Raw genomic sequence first — 17,573 nt, 5'->3', positions numbered from 1 at the left:
GAAAAACCAACCAACCCACAGAAGGCCCCCTATACAGATACAAACATAGCTAAAGTTTCATAATGAAACAATCAGGAAAGATTTCTCCTGATACAACAAGTTTTTGTTTGTGGTTTTTTTTAAACACCACATCCTTGTTGACATACTGGCAGCTATTTTAGTGCTATCATATATATACAAACAGATTAACCTTTTAAATTTCATGAGAATGCCAGGCGGTTTGTATTACAGTGCTAGGTTTGTACTGCCTTACACAGAAATAGAATCACAGAATGGTTGAGGTTGGAAGGCACCTCTGGAGGTCATCTGATCTACCCCTCCTGCTCAAGCAGGGCCACCTAGAGCCCATTGCCTAGGACCATGTCCAGATGGCATTTGACTATCTCTAAGGATGGAGAATTCACAACCTCTCTGGGCCACCTGTTCCAGTGCTCAGTCACCCTCACAGTGAAAAAGTGTTTCCTTATGTCCCCTTTCCTGGTGAAACTGGAAAAGGTTTTCTATGACAGTAACATATTCTTTACTAGGATTTGCCAGGGTAAATATGAGGAGAAAAGCAGGGAAATATTTAATATTTTTGTGTGGATGAGTGGAAAGGTATCAGACTGATAACAGTAAAGATATTTCACTTTGTAAAAATCTCTTACTTTTTCTCTTTTTTGTCTATTTAATAGAAATACTACCTCAGAAATGGTTGCGCATACAAGCCTCAAGTCTTATTATTTCCAGAAACAAATCTGGCATGCAGGTTGATCATTCAAAGTTGTTAATTTCTAAATATCGAATTGCTAAGTGCAAATAAAACATTTTTCCAATGTAATCTTACCTATCTATAGTGCCATAATAATCATATGAATATAACATTAAGAAAGGAAAATGCAGGTGAAGTATATTTTGCATCAGTGGTAAATTTACACAGCAGCTTTGTAAACACTGCAAAACATACTCTCATATACAAAATAAGGCATCTCTTGCTGACTTGAGTTGAAGCTGAGTAACAAGTTGTATGCTTAAAAACAAAATAAATACAGAAACTATTTTTAGTTTTGCAAAAACAAGCAAGATGTTATTGCCTCCACTTTCTCCCTGCTTCCCAAAGAAAGAAATGTCCTGTAAAATGGCCACTTAATTCAAGGTGTATATATTTTTCATCTATCAAATCGGTGGTTCATGCCAACAATGACATGGGTTAAGGAAAAGGATCAAGCATACATATATCTTCCTGTCCAACTGCAATAACACTATCTGAAAGATGCCTACATGTTGCTCCATGGTCCAGCCAAGAAGGACCGGCAAGCCTGTGGAGGTATTTGCAACACATTGCTAGTTTTATTCAAAAGCTGGAGATTGTTCCTCTGAACCCCTGCCCCGAGCACATCCTGCAAAGGAGGACTAGCCCAGTGGCTGTGCTGAAAGGAAAACTCACCAAGTGCCTTTTCTGCCTGCTAGCATGGATTGACCATTCCTGACCAGTTCCCTTTTTCCATCCAATTTTACACTATACTCTACAGAGTTTTGTTCCATGAACACACCTTCCAACAATGCTCAATAACAACCTGCAGGAAAACTGAATTATGCAGTGCAAGGTAATGCTTAACTTAATGCAGTGACCATCAAACAGGAAGCAGCAAGACAGATATTACATTGTAATCAATTTGTAATTTTATTTCTACTAGATTTTCTACAGACTAGGAAAGCTCAATGAATCAAAGTTATTTTGTCCTAAACACAATTCTCACTACTGTTAGGATGCCAAGCACCTTGTATGGTTTGTTTTAGCATGGCTGGATTTCTGTCAGTGAAATGAGATGCCACCAGTTTACAGCCTTGGTCTCATAGGCAGACCTCATGCACAATGAAGTAGTGCAAGAATAGCTTTATGCCACACACATGACATGATATTCTGATCTTAACTCATTTTACTCACATTTTCTTCAAAAACAGTTATAGTCTCTCCTCTTTTCCTCTCCCAAATATACACCATGTTATGATCCTGAATACAGGGAAAGCATTATGAAAGTAAAGAGCATTTCAGCCAATTTGCTGAGATGAGAAAAACTAACAAAGCAACTTAACATATGCTGTGCAGGTGATATATTGTACAAAAAAGTGATGTCTGCAGTAGGAAAGAAAAGCTAACTCTACTGTGAAAATAATGTGGAAATGCACCATAAATCTTTTTGCTTCATGCACAATCCTTTTTTTTTTAATCACTAGATCTTACATAATTCAGCAACAAAATACACTTGCAGAATTATTATTATGACTTAGACAGGACGGAAAGATTCACATACATCCACTGCCCTTCTCCTATGGCCTTAGCGATCTTTTTCCTGTCACCTACAACAGTAATAACTGTTGTGCAGGCTACTTCCGCATCCTGTAACCTTGTGTGCATGTATTACAGGCCTCTCCCTGACCAAATGAAGATGTTATAATGCAAATAATGGAAATAATCATATGGTTGCTAGTTACAAATTCACTGTTTGTTATCCAGAGCTGTCAGTGTTGTCTTTAGATATTTGTAACTAACTGATTGCAATTTTTTTAATGAAGGTCCTCAACAGACTATGCTCAAATGTAATAAGCTCATATCAAGAGGTGTCATCAAGGTTAGGAGGACTTTAAAAATATTAGCATACAGAAACTTTCTAAGTAGACCAACTCTCTATGTTCTACCAGAAGTGAGATCTTGAATAGATTAACTGCAGAAAATGGCCACCTCAGAAAAAAAACCAAAACAAAACAAACCAGACCCACTTTCAAATCTGTTTTCCTACTACACTGTCTGATGGCAACTGTAGTTTCTTTGTAACATACCCCAGTTCTCCTTGATCAGCTAAACTTCCAGCTAGACTTTGTCATCTTCGATTCACTGCACCCAATTTCTATAATGCTTCTCTCAGACACAGGAGATCATAGAATCATAGAATCATAGAATCTTGAAGCTGAAGATGTCCCTGCTCATTGCAGGGGGGGTTGGACTAGATGACTTTTAAAGATCGCTTCCAACGCAAACCATTCTATGATTCTGTGATCTTCAACTAGATCAGGTTGCTCAGAGCCCCATCCAATATGACCTTCAATGTTTCCAGGGATGGGGCATCCACAACTTCTCTGGGCAACCTGTTCCAGTGTCTCACCTCCCTCAGCATAAAGAATTTCTTCCTTATGTCTAGTCTGAATCTACCCTCTTATAGTTTAAAACCATTACCTCTTGTCCTATTGCTACAGGCCCTATTAAAAAGTCTCTCTCCATCTTTCTTAGAAGCCCCCTTTAAGTATTGAAAGGCTGCAATAAGGTCTCCCCAGAGCCTTCTCTTCTCCAGGCTGAACAACCCCAACTCTCTCAGCCTTTCCTCATAGTAGAGGTATTCCATCCCTCTGATCATTTTTGTGGCCCTCCTCTGGACCTGCTCCAACAGGTCCATGTCTTTCTTGTACTGAGATGGTGATGGTTCATCACAGATGTAACCTATGAACTATATTCTTATGCAGCAGGAAGCAGTAGAACAAGAAAAGAGTGAATAGGAAGAGGAAACTAAGGACACAATTGTTCTGCCAAGCAATTGCCTCCTACTTGTCTGACAAAGTCAGAGCCACGATAGGCTCAGGGCATTGAGAGCTGATGGAGAAATGGCTTCCAAACTGGAAAACTCCATTGCTCTCAAAATGTTGTTTAAAATTATATTGGATATGCTCAATTCAAATAATTCATGTCAGCAAATTTAATCTCTGGAAAACAAACTTGTTTTGTGCCTTCTCAGATGTTCCAAGGTCTGAATAGTAAATGGACAATGAAATAATGTTTTGTTATAGAAGAGGACTGAACAAACAGGAGGAAGCCACAAATTATGCAACTATGCAGATGTCCTAGAAGCCTCTTCTAACATCCAAGAAAGGTGGCAGGCCAGTCTGAAACATGATTAGACCATCAGCATCTCATCTCTGACTCTGAAGGCTCAAAGGTCACTATCACAACTAAGAATCAGAAATATGTTGCCTAACCTCTGGGTTTGGGGTTTTTTCCTTTCTTTTTTAACCAAAGCATTTAAATCAGTACCTTTCTTAGAAGGAAGAAGGTACTAGTGATCTCATACTACTTTGTCTGAAGGGCAAGAAGGAGAATGCAGGGAACCACAGGCCACTCAGCCTCACCTTGATCCCTGGGAAGGTGATGAACAACTAATCTTGGAAACCCATTTCCAGGCACATGAAGGACAAGAAAAATCATCAAGAGCAGTCAGGAAGGATTCACCAAGGGGAAGTCATACTTGGCCAGCCTGATAACCTTCTACAATGAAATGACTGGCCTAATAGATGAGGGGACAGCAGTGGATATTGTCTACCTTGACTTCAGTAAGGTTTTTGACACTGTCTCCCATAAGATCCTCATAGAGAAGCTGTTGATGTATGGGCTGAATGAGCAGACAGTGGAGGTGGACTAAAAAGCTGGCTGAATGGCTGGGCCCAGAGGGTGGTGATCAGAGGCGTGGAGTCTAGTTGGAGGCCAGTAACTAGCAGTGTACCCCAGGGGTCAATACTGGGTGCAGTTCTGTTCAACATCTTCATTAATGATCTGGAAGATGGGGCAGAGTTGTACTAGTTTTGGCTAGAATAGAGTTAATTTTCTTCATAGTAGCTTGTACGGTGCTATGGTTTGGATTTGTGATGAAAACAGTGTTGATAACACACCAGTTATTCAGTTATTGCTGAACAGTGCTTATACAGCGTCAAGGCCTTTTCTGCTTCTCACACTGCCCCACCAGCAAGTAGGGTGGGGGTGGGAAAGAAGTTGGGAGGGGACACAGCTGGGACAGCTGACCCCAACTGACTAAAGAGATTTTCCATACCATATGATGTTGTGCTCAGCAATAAAAGCTAGGTGAAGAAGGAGGAAGGGGGAGGCATTCAGAAGTTATGGCATTTGTCTTCCCAAGTAACTGTTAAGCCTGATGAAGCCTTGCTTTCCTGGAGATGGCTAAACATCTGCCTGCCCATGGGAAGTAGTGAATGAATTCCTTGTTCCTTGCGTGTGCAGCTTTTGCTTTACCTATTAAACTGTCTTTATCTCAACCCACGAGTTTTCTTACTTTTACCCTTCCAATTCTCTTCCCCATTCCACTGTGGGGAGAGTAAGCGAGTGGCTGTGTGGGACTTAGCTGCTGACCAGGGTTAAACCACGAAAAGAGTGTACTCTCAGCAAGTTTGCTGATGACACAAAACTGTGAGGAGTGGCTGATACGCCAGAGGGTTGTGCTGCCACCCAGAGGGACCTCGACAGGCTGCAGAAATGGGCTGACAGGAACCTCATGAAGTTCAACAAGGGGAAGTGCAAAGTCCTGCCCCTGGGGAGGAACAACCAGTACATGCTGGGGGCTGCCCAGCTGGAAAGCAGCTTGGCAGAAAAGGACCTGGGGGTCCTGATGGACACCAAGTTGAACATGAGCCAGCAACATGCCCTTGCAGCAAAGGCGGCTAATGGTATCCTGGGCTGCATTAGGCAAAGCACTGCCAGCAGGTTGAGGGAGGTGATCCTTCCCCTCTACTCAGCACTGATGAGGCCACACCTGGAGTCCTGTGTCCAGTTCTGGGCTCCCCAGTACGAGACATGGACATACTGGAGAGAGTCCAGCAAAGGGCTATGAAGATGATTAAGGGACTGGAGCATCTCTCCTATGAAGAAAGGCTGAGAGAGCTGGGACTGTTTAGCCTAGAGAAGAGAAGGCTCAGGAGGCATCTCATCAATGTATATAAATACCTGAAGGGAGGGTGCAAAGAAGATGGAGCCAGGCTCTTTTCAGTGGTGCCCAGTGACAGGACAAGAGGTAATGGGCACAAACGGAAACACAGGAAGTTCTGTCTGAACATAAGGAAACACTTTTTCACTGTGAGGGTGACTGAACACTGGAACAGGTTGACCAGGGAGGTTGTAAAGTCTCCTTACTTGGAGATATTTAAAAGCCATCTGGACATGGTCCTGGGCAACTGGCTTCAGGTGGCCCTGCTTGAGCAGGGGGGTTGGACCAGATGACCTCCAGAGGTCCTTTCTCCTGGCTGCTACGAAGGAATCAAAACAAGAGAGAGAACCTACTGCAAACTCTTCCCTCCTTTCTGAAGTAAGTTGTTGCCCTTAGGCTGGAAAGGCTGGATATGCATGTGATAACAAGCAGTGAGCAGTACAAAATACTGCTGTTGGTGATCTTAGCTGAATGATAACAAGCCTGCATGTCACTGTGTGCAAGTGCAGACACTGCCAGGTGCACACAGTTTTAGAACATCAAGTGCAGTTCAATATAGTTCAATAACTATAAAGTTTAAAAAAAAAGATGTTTAAGAAATATAGATATAAATGCTTCAGCAAATGGGAACCAGGACATTCCATGCTGTATGTGTGAAGGATGCAGGAAAAAAAAAAGGGGAAAAAAAATGTAAAAAATCAATAATGAGTTGTAGTGGATTAACCTTGGCCACCTGCCAGACACCTGCCCAGCTGTTCTCTCTCCCTCCTCAACAGGACAAACTAAAACACCTTTCCCTCACCCTGTTTTCCCAGGTTCAGCTTCACTCATTCATTCCCAACTCTTCTACCTCCTCTCCCCACTCCCCATGGGGAATGGTGTGTGGGGGGGTCACAATCAGTACATAACAGTTCCTCTCTGCTGCTCCTTCTTCCTCACACTTTTACCCTGATCCAACATGGATCCTCTTCACAGGCTGCAGTCCTTCAGGAAAAGCCTGCTCCAGTGTGGGCTCCTCCTATGAGCTGCAGTTCCTTTGGGGCATATCCACCTGCTCCAGTGTGGGGTTCTCCACAGGCTGCTGTGTAGATATCTGCTCTGGCATGGTCCTCTCCACGGGCTGCATGGAAATACCTGCTCTACCGTGGTCTTCACCACAGGCTGCAGGGGAATCTCTGCTTTGGTTCCTGGAGTACCTTCTCCCCCTCCTTTTTCTCTGGCCTTGGTGTTGGCACTGTTCACAACAACAAAAAATTCCCCCCACCAAAAATTATAATTTAAGGAAGGGTTTTATATTGTTACTGAGCTATGTTAGACAGGATTATAGATGACTGAACTTTAAAATCACTCAAAGACAAAACAGGCTCAAAACACCTGCATCTCATTTCTGATCAACCTGTCTCAAGAACTCCTTACGCAAGTTTTTCCCATTTCATCCCCAGTGCTAGCTTCAATATGGTATTTCAGTGTCACTGTGTTACAGGATCAAAGTGTTCATAAAGAACATTCCGTTCCTTTAAAAAGGGGCAGAGAGAAGGGGATGGTTCTTTACTAATGTCCTGGTTTCAGCTGAGATAGAGTTAATTTTCTTTATAGTGGCTGGTATGGGGCTATGTTTTGGATTTGTGCTGAAGGCAGTGTTGATAATACAGAGATGTTTTAGTTGTTGCTGCACTAGTCAAGGATTTTTCAGCTTCCCATGCTCTGCCAGGTGCACAAGAAGCTGGGAGGGGAAACAGCCAAGATAGTTGATCCAAACTGACCAAAGGGCTATTCCATACCACATGACGTCATGCTCAGTATATAAAGCTGGGGAAGAAGAAGGAAGGGGGGACATTCGGAGTGATGGCATTTGTCTTCCCAAGTAACCACTACGCGTGATGGAGCCCTGCTTTCCTGGAGATGGCTGAACACCTTCCTGCCGATGGGAAGTAGTGAATGAATTCCTTGTTTTGCTTTGCTTGCATGCACGGCTTTTGCTTTCCCTGTTAAACTGTCTTTATCTCAACCCACGAGTTTTCTCACTTTTACTCTTCTGATTCTCTCCCCCATCCCACTGTGGGGGGAGTGAGTGAGCAGCTGTGTGGTGCTTAGTTGCCGGCTGGGGCTAAACCACGACAACTAATTTCACCCCACCAGTAAAATCCACCAGGCAACCATCCCTTTTACTCCTCCCAACACACGTAGCCAACAGGGTGAGAATATTCAAACCCTTTACTTTTTCCACAGTAGTAGTACATAGTCTGGAGCATTATTGCCATTGCAAGAGTACTCAGCGCAACATATACATACTATTCTTTATATTCCCTCTGATGCTAGAAGAAGGTCTTTTAGCTATCTATAATATATACAGGGAAAGCCTTCCAACTCCCAAGGGTGCACACAATCATTTCACGGACAATTTTTAAGTGCCAAACTTTGTTTAAAATCCAGAAAGCATACTTCATTGTGCACCACTCTCACACATTGCTTGGCATATCCTTGCTAATACCTACTATAAGATTAATGTGAATGTAAATATTAGTTGTCAAACATATGAAAACAAGTTCTTATTTCTTAACTTTCTGCTGTTGGATGGAACTCAGCTGACAACTTTACTTACAGAAATCCCTGAATAAAAACTTCTGATATCTACAGAGTTTTCTTTTTTATTGGCCTGCCTACAATTTTTTTATGCCTTCATCTTTAATTATCAATTTCTGATGTTCAGTTACTGAGAACATTTGAACTCCAGTAAAACAAGTGGATGACAATAACTGATTAATGTCTCCACAAATTAAATTTAGACATAAACATCTAAGCTAGAATCTTGGACTGTGTTTCTTTATCCATGTGTCATTACAAGAAAAATCCTCACTGCACATACTGGAGGTAGAGACATGAAAAATTCTTCCCTCAAGTACATGGGAGAATGTGAACTAATGTTCCTTTTAAAGGACTGCATGTACCTGTGATCTGATGACTGGTAAAATGCTAATGGCAATGTTATCTTAGTTGTACTTCTCAAGGCCTGCTAAGCTCTTGGTTTCACCTTGTAAAATAAAATTGAGATTATGCTCCTTTTACTTAGGCCATAATTTTGTAGGAGTTTTTTTTTTTAAATATCTGAGATGATAACTCATGTACCTTTATATGACGTTGCAAAGAAGAAAACAAGCATGAATGTGGAGAGAAAGGAAAAACCTGAGAAACCTAAGCTTGTGGCCTGGTGTTCACAATTCACTGGCACAACGCTGCAACACCACAGCTATTGCTTTGATCTACCTCCCTAGTTATTCCTCTTCCCATTATAGAACGTCTGAAATGTCATTGCTATTCAGATGTGATTAAAATATATCCTAATAGCTATAAATAGAAGAGTTGGTTCAAGTATTAATTAAAAATAAGTAAAGCATTTGGAAACTCACAGCAACAAAAAATTAAAATAAAAGGGCACAATAAACAGCAACAGTTTAAATGCTGCTTATTTTTTCTGAGAAAAAAAATAGACCTTTGCCCTATGGATCTGTGGTAGGTTGACCTTGGCTGGCCACCAGGTACTCACCAAGCTGCTCTGTCAGTCCTCCTCCATCAACAACACAGGGGGAGAAAATATGATGAAAAGCTCATGGGTCAAGATAAGGACAGGGAGATCACTTACCAATTACTGTCACGGGCAAACCAGGCTCAACTTGGGGAAATTAATTTAATGTATTGCAAATCAAACAGAGCAGGATAGTGAGAAATAAAAACAAAACTAAAAACACCTCCCCCCAGCACCCATCCTTCTTCCTAGGCTCAACTTCACTCCCAACTCTTCTAACTCCTCCCCAACCGAGCAGAGCAGGGGGATGGGGAATAGGGGTTGTAATCAGTTCATAACACTTTATCTCTGCCACTCCTTCCTCCTCACACTTTTCTCCTGCTCCAGCATGGGGTCCCTCCACAGGATACAATTGTTCATGAACTGCTCCAATGTAGGTCCATCCCACAGGCTGCAGTATTCAATAAATGCTCCAGCATGGGTCCTTTCCAAGGAGAACATTCCTTCAGAAACAGACTGCTCCAGCCTTTTTCCCTCATGGGGTCACAGGTCCTGACAGAAAACCTGCTCCTGCGTTGGCTCCTCTCCATGGACTTGTCCTGGTTTTGGCTGGGATAGAGTTAATTTTCTTCCTAGTAGCTGGTATAGTGCTGTGCTTTGGATTTTAGCATGAGAATAATGTTGATAACACACTGATGTTTTAGTTGTTGCTAAGTAATGTTTACACTAGTCAAGGACTTTTTCAGCTTCCCATGCTCTGCCAGGTGCACAAGAAATGGGAGGGGGCACAGCCAGGATAGTTGATCCAAACTGGCCAAAGGGCTATTCCATACCATATGATGTCATGCCCAGTATATAAACTGGGGGGAGTTGGCTGGGGGGTAGCGATCGCTGCTCGGGGACTGGCTGGGCGTCGGTCAGCAGGTGGTGAGCAGTTGTATCTTTTTTTTTATTATTTTATTTTACTTCTTTTTCCCTCCCTTGGGTTTTGTTCCTCTCTCTCTCTCTTGTTGTTTTCCTTCTCATTACAATTCATTATTATTATTACTATTATTTTGTTCCAATTATTAAACTGTTCTTATCTCAACCCACGAGTTTTCTTACTTTTGCTCTTCCGATTCTCTCCCCCATCCCACCGGGGGGGAGTGAGCAAGCGACTGTGTGGTGCTTAGCTGCCGGCTGGGGCTAAACCACAACAGGACTGCAGCTACCTTCAGGGCACGTCCACCTGCTCTGGCATGGAGTCCTTCTCTGCCTGCAGGGGAATCTCTGCTGCCACACCTGGAATCCCTCCTCCCCCTCCTTCTTCACTGACCTTGATGTCTGCAGGGTGGTTTCTCACACATTTTCTCACTCCTCTCTCTCACAGCTGCTGTGCAGCATTATTTACCCTTTCTTACATATGTTGTCACAGAGGCACCACCAGCTCTGCTGATTGGCTCAGCTTTGGCCAGCAGCAGGTCCATCCTGGAGCCATCTGAAACTGGCTCTGTCCAACATGGGAGCAGCTTCTGGTGTCTTCTCACAGAAGCCACCCCTGCAGCCCCCCCCACTAACAAAACCTTGCCACACAAACCCAATATAATGATACATTCTTCCCCAAGATCATTGGGTTTTTTTGCCCTTCTCCCCTGAGCAATACTCCACTGTAAGGGTGTGCTAGTCAGTCACACCTGTTTAGCCTACAGAAGAGAAGCCCCAGGGAGGATCTTATAGAATTGTAGAATCCAACCTGACCTTGAACACTTCCAATGATGGGGCATCCACAACTTCTCTGGGCAACCTGTTCCAGTGTCTCACCACTCTCACAGTAAAGAATTTCTTCCTTATGTCCAATCTAAATCTACCCTCTTTCATTTTAAAACCCTTGCCCCTTGTCCTGTCACTACAGGCCCTGGAAAAAAGTCTTTCTCCATCTTTCTTAGAAGCCCCTTTTAAGTACTGAAAGGTCGCAATAAGGTCTCCCTGGAGCCTTCTCTTCTCCAGGCTGAACAACCCCAACTCTCTCAGGCTTTCTTCACAGGAGAGGTGTTCCATCCCTCTGACCATTTTCGTGGCCCTCCTCTGGACCCACTTTAACAGGTCCATGTCTTTCTTGTGCTGGGGACCCCAGAACTAGATGCAATACTCCAGGTGGGGTCTCACGAGAGTGGAGTAGAGGGGGAGAATCAACCTGCTGGCCATGCTGCTTTTTATGCAGACCAGGATACAATTGGCTTTCTGGGCTGCAAGCACACAATGTTGGCTCATGTCCAATTTTTCATCTACCAGTATCCCCAAGTCCTTCTCAGCAGGGCTGCTCTCAATCCATTCATCCCCCAGTCTGTATTAATACTGGTGATTGCCCTGACCCAGGTGCAGGACCTTGCACTTGGCCTTGTTGAACTTCATGAGGTTCCCATGGGCCTACTCCTCAAGCCTGTCAAGGTCCCTCTGGATGGCACCCCTTCCCTCAAGCATATCAATCAGCTGCACCACATAGCTTGGTGTCATCTGCAAACTTGCTGAGGGTGTGCTCAGTCCCACTGTCTATCTCATTAATAAAGATATTGAACAATACCAGTCCCAGTACCCCTGAGGGACACCACTCATTACTGGTTTCCACGTGGACATTGAGCCATTGACTGCAACTGTTTGGATGTGGTCATCCAGCCAGTTCCTTATCCTTCTAACAATTCATCCATCAAACACATATCTCTCCAATTTAGAGGTAAGAAAGTTGTGGGGGGCCATTTGACAGGCCTTACATAAGTCTAGGTAGATGACATCTGTAGCTCTTCCCTTGTCCACTGATGCATTCACTCCACTTGTAGAAGGCCAATAGATTAGTCAGGCACAATTTGCCCTTGGTGAAGCCATGTTGGCTTTCTCGAATCACCTCCGTGTCTTCCAATTTGTATACATATTTGAAGGGAGGGTGTAAAGAAGACAGAGTCAGGTTCTTTTCAGTGGTGTCCAGCAACAGGACAAGAGTCAATGGGGACAAAGTGAAACACAGGAGGTTCCATCTGAACATAAGGAACAGGTTGCCCAGGGAGGTTGTGGAGTCTCCATCCTTGGAGGTATTCAAAAGTCATCTGGACTTGGTCCTGGGCAACCTGGTCTAGGTGGCCCTGCTTGAGCAGGGGGGTTGGACCAGATGACCTCCAGAAGTCCTTTCCAACCTCAACCATTCTGTGATTCTGTGAAGAGTAGCATTTTTACCTATTTTATGAGCAATTGCTTGGTATTCTTACAGTGAACAAAGAAATGCAACACAACTAAGTGACACATAAAATAATGTTCTAACAACACATTTTTTAAGCCATTTTCTAGTGCAAAGAATCAGGAGGCATCCATCATTAGACAGAAAAGAAAGCATGGATATAGTGTCTGTGGCACACTGTATATATATATATGAATATATTTAGTACTTAGGTGCCCTGAATCCAAAACCTAATGTTCAACTTTTCAAGTTGAACCTAATGTAGCCAGAAAAGAAAAAGCACAAGAAGTCTGATGTAGCAAGTGCTTAACTGCTCTGTTTAATAGGCTTATTGGATGAACAAATAAATAATTCAGAGTTCAGAGAGAAATTACACCAGCTGCCATGAAACATCTATTTGAAATTTAGGGCTCAGGATGACCAGTCAGATGTTTGCTATATACCACAAAGCTTTCCTCACTATCCATCATCGTGGGGAACCAAGAGTAATGTGGAGATAGTAAGGACGTGAATTTAAGCTTTTGCACACAGAAAGAAACCAGCACTGCTCACTTTTAATATACTCCAGAAAGACAAATGAAAAAAAAAAAAGATATCCTATTATTTTAACACTATGTATTGGGTCTGGCTGGGATGGAGTTAACTTTCCCCATAGCAGCCCTCATAGTGCTGTGCTTTGGATTGGTAGCTAGAACCCTGTTGATAACACACCAATGTTTTGGCTACCGCTGAGCAGTGCTCACACAGCATCAAGGCTGTCTCTACAAACCCTCCCCACAAAGGCCAGCAGGCTGGGGTGGGCAAGAAGTTGGGAGGGGACATAGCCAGGACAGCTGACCCAAAATGACCAAAGGGATATTCCATACCATATGACCTCATGCTCAGCAATAAAAGCTAAGAGAAAGGAGGAGGAGCAGGAGGCATTCGTTATTAAGGCATTTGTCTTCGAAGCAACTGCTATGCGTACTGAGGCCCTACTTCCCAGGAAGTGGCTGGACATCACCTGCTGATGGGAAGTAGAGAAGAAATCTTTTTGCTTTCCTTTGCTTCTGTGTGAGGCCTTTGCTTTTCTTCATTAAACTGCCTCTATCTCAACCCACGAGTTTTTCATCTTATTTTCTCACCCCTGTCCCACTGAGGAGGGGGAGTGATAGAGCGGCTTGGTAGGCACCTGGTGGGCAGCCAAGGTCAATCCACCACACACTATGTCAAATTTTTAATCGCGTTTGGAAACTCTCTACTCCTGCCTCACTGTTCATGTCCCCCTCTATTGTATCAATGTGCTAAGCAGGTACAAAATGTAATCAGTGAAGGGGAAATTAAAATTGTAACTGCTCAGCAGTGGTAATTTGTGACCAAGGAATGATCTGGCATGGAGGGCAAGAAGGCCCAACTGCAGAAGGGGTTAAACTGGCTGGAAGCAGGAATGCCAGAGACAGAACAAGTCCCTGTAAGGGAGTAAAGTTTCCCTGGGTGATGAGATAAACAGCATGCAGCATTGTCTTGTAGCCATCCTGAAATGCAAGTGCTCAGGGGCCACCTTTGGACAGCAGAGCTGGGCTAGGAGATGGACCCAAGGCTGGGCTGAGGCCCCCATGCCGATGCTCACAGGATTGGAGCTGGTGCAAGTGTATATAAGGAATCTGCTCCTGTTGCACCTTTGCAGACTCTTTGTAGAACTGCTTATGGTGGTAGGACTGTCCAATGCATTGTTCATTTTTTTTTTTTTAATATTTAAGCACAAATGTGTGTTTAATTTGCCTCAAGTGGTACAATAAAAATTCCCCAACATGAGCCATAGGGAATGCCTCTTTCACTGTCCTCTTACCAACAGACCCCCCCCAGCCAGGTCTGATTATGCAGATTGAACAAGCCTGCACCCCTGTTCTCTGACAGTAAGTCCATGAATATATCAAGGATCTCCTGTTAAGTCTTAACCTGTAAAGATTCCAGTTAACAACTAAATAAGCACAGTGATATTTTCTTCCCTCTTAGTCTGACATAATTTATCATTAGTACCTAAATCATAACAAAGAGGGAAATAGATCTCTAAGATTTAAATGATTTGGTTTCCTTGCAAGACATTCTTTTATTATTAAAGTTGTATTCTTTGTGTCTGAAAAAACCCTACGTCTTACTGGCTCCAACTGAAATATTTTCTAATACCCAAGCCTGCCAACAAAATGGAGTTGTTAAAAATATTTGATATTTCAATTTTAGGACAACTACTAAAATGCCAATTTGAATGTTTATTGCACAGTGCAAGAACGGCTGCTGGGGGGGGTACTTTAAAAAACAAAATAGGGAAGGGTTCTGGGAAATGGCTCTGCTTGGAAACCAAATTCATTTTGAATGCTAATAAAATTTGAAATGTTGCAGAACACTACACACAGAAAGGTAACTTCTTATTTAGCAAGCTTTCACTTTTAACTACAAAGACAGCAAAGCCATACTTAATTTTTATCATCTGTAGAATAGCTGCTGGAATACATACACGTGAGCACACACACACACACACTTTTGGGTTTTTTTAATATATATACACACATATATATGCTAGAGAAAGTACAGAAGAGCTGAGAGTTATTATTTTATAATATATCATCAATATAATTTTTATACTGATTCACCCACAGAAAGCCATTGTTTAAGGTAATATTAGGGAATCCAGTTGAAGTCAACAAAAGCAAAGAAGTAAAGCAGCAGCCATGTCCCTAATTTACCTCTGTCTAGTGTTGCATTACAGGTAAAGAGTTTTCACAATTCAGTTTACATTTGAGACTGTAGAGAAAAAAAAATCCGAGACCATGACTTCTGTTATTTTCCCACGTTCTAGATGCCCAAGGGGAGACTTTACGTACTAGATTTCAACTCATGGTTTAATTAAAGGGCAAATTAAGAACTAGTGAACACGGGCACAGAAGGCAGGGGCAATAACAGCACAAATACTTACAGACTGGTAACCAAATTGGCACTAGTGGGCGCAACTATAACATTTTGTTCTCTCATTTATTCCAACAAAAAATACAAGTAGGAATATATTTTCTTTCAATTTTCCCCCTCCCTTGTAATAAAAGAGATTCTGCCTAAGAGAAAATCTATCCCAAAGCTCAGAAGAAGTTTGAAGACACAGACTATTACAAAATTATTTTTAGGGTTTAAAGTTCTTCTACCCTCTTTTCCACAAATAGAGCAATATCAATAACACTATCTCCAAAAGTTTTTAAAGATTATTTATAACTTCATAAAATTGCACTGGAAGTTTTAGTCAACTAAACACACCCCATTATTTTTTGTTTTCCTCACCACCATTCTTATTTGTCCCATCCACCTGTTAGTTCTCATCATTCACATAGAATGGTTTGAGGTACACACTGTCAATTTTCCATTTGTTTGCCTTATGATTAATACAGAGAGACCCTTGCTTTTAAATGCTACCAATCATAAATGCTAAAGAAAACAAAAATAAATTTGGTTTCAAGTATTATGAAACCATTTTCCTTTATGACAAATCATATTTCTAGAATGCATCTCAAATATCTAACATACAGGAAAAATACACAATGCAGCTACAGAAAAATACTGCAAGATAAATTTCACTGTGTTAATGTATATTTCCATGTCAAAAACACTTCCAGAAAACAACACAAAATTTCAGCCTTCCCGTTAATAATAATAATAATAATAATAATAATAATAATAATAATAAACAACCACAACACCCTCTGAACTGCACAGGAGCATGCTCCATTAATAATCACATCTATTTGAGCATTTTTAAGTACATCACTTGGACCAGGAAATGTGTCTAATATCAAGAAACAGTATTTACAATGTGAATCAAGTACTTTGTATTATGGCTACAATTGCTGCAATGACATCTATTTATATTGTAAAGTAGATAATTATTCCCAACCCATGCCTGTTGTATGGAAATCTTATTAATTTCCCAGGGTTCCCCCTGCCCCCAATTGTGAGTACTGACACTACAAAGAGGGAATAAATTAATGTTTTGATCAAGCACACCAGAGGTTTTTTGTCATGTCCCATATAATGAAACAACATCCCCACTATAAAGCTGTATCCCAACACTGTATATTTTATCTTGCCCTTAAGACTGCACAACCTCTCCTGCAACTATTCAGCCTTTTGAAAATGTTTATTTTGTTTTTCCACTAAATTTTCATGTGTGACCTGATGTGGTGGTTTTAAAGTTTGAATAATTAGGCTGAAATCTCTGAAACAAACAAAAACAAAGAGACAGAGTATCATCAAAACTAGTTCTGTATTTGAAAAAGCCAAGATGGAGAAAAAGCATACTTTGTATTTTATCCATATTAGTATACAAGACACTTCAAGCATTATACTGTTACAGGAATATCTCAACACATTAACAGTTTTGAAAGGGTTTCTACAAATAATCTTGGAACAAAACTACGAATTTTCTGAATCCTACCCCTAACATGTAAAAAGCACAAAGAAAACAAATCTTGTCTCTTCAAAGATCTGGTATTGCAGCTACAGAGGTTAGTGACCTCACATCCCAGAAGACCACCCATATGAAGGAGCGCATTTACAATTCCTACATTAACAAATACAATAAGTGCCAGATTTGCCCTTTATACTAGAAAAAATTCCACTGAAACATTTGGCTACTGACCTTTCACAGCCATGAAATGTGACACAGATATATGTACTTGAACATCCACAGCACTAATGCTTGCACTGCACCCCTAAGCCAGGGCACAAATCACTGAAGTAATACAGCTGGTATGCTGAGTATCCCATTTCCTCCAGTCTGCACTTGAATGAAGTCATTGAAAGTCTCCTCTGAGGGGAAATGTGCCTCAGACTAATGCAGCAACCAATTGACAGTAGCGTGATTTCTATTATTATTCCATTAGCACACTGGAGGCTGTGCCTAAATGAGTATACTTCCTCCCTGATGCCATTTCCTTTTATCCTGGCTCTAGTCTAAAAGCGGATCAATGGGAGTATATAGATGATGTCACTTCAATTTACAGCTACCACCTCCCTCTCTCACATGCACAGATAGATCAATTCTTTCCAAAAATGGTTAAGAAATGCATGAGGAGGCTCTTCT

At 41.8% G+C, this 17,573-nt stretch overlaps 1 long non-coding RNA gene across 1 annotated transcript in view; it reads right to left on the bottom strand.

Annotated features, from left to right (window-relative positions):
- Positions 1-17,209, bottom strand: part of LOC140651519 (uncharacterized) — a 45,967-nt gene extending 28,758 nt beyond the window's left edge. The window contains exon 1 of the long non-coding RNA XR_012042414.1: positions 17,130-17,209. This is a non-coding gene — a long non-coding RNA (uncharacterized lncRNA). The remainder of the gene's footprint in view (positions 1-17,129) is intronic.
- Between the last annotated feature and the right edge of the window lie 364 nt (positions 17,210-17,573).

Source organism: Ciconia boyciana, chromosome 4 (assembly GCF_034638445.1).
Source record: "Ciconia boyciana chromosome 4, ASM3463844v1, whole genome shotgun sequence".
NCBI lineage: Eukaryota > Metazoa > Chordata > Aves > Ciconiiformes > Ciconiidae > Ciconia > Ciconia boyciana.
This window is presented reverse-complemented; position numbering and strand designations above follow the sequence as displayed.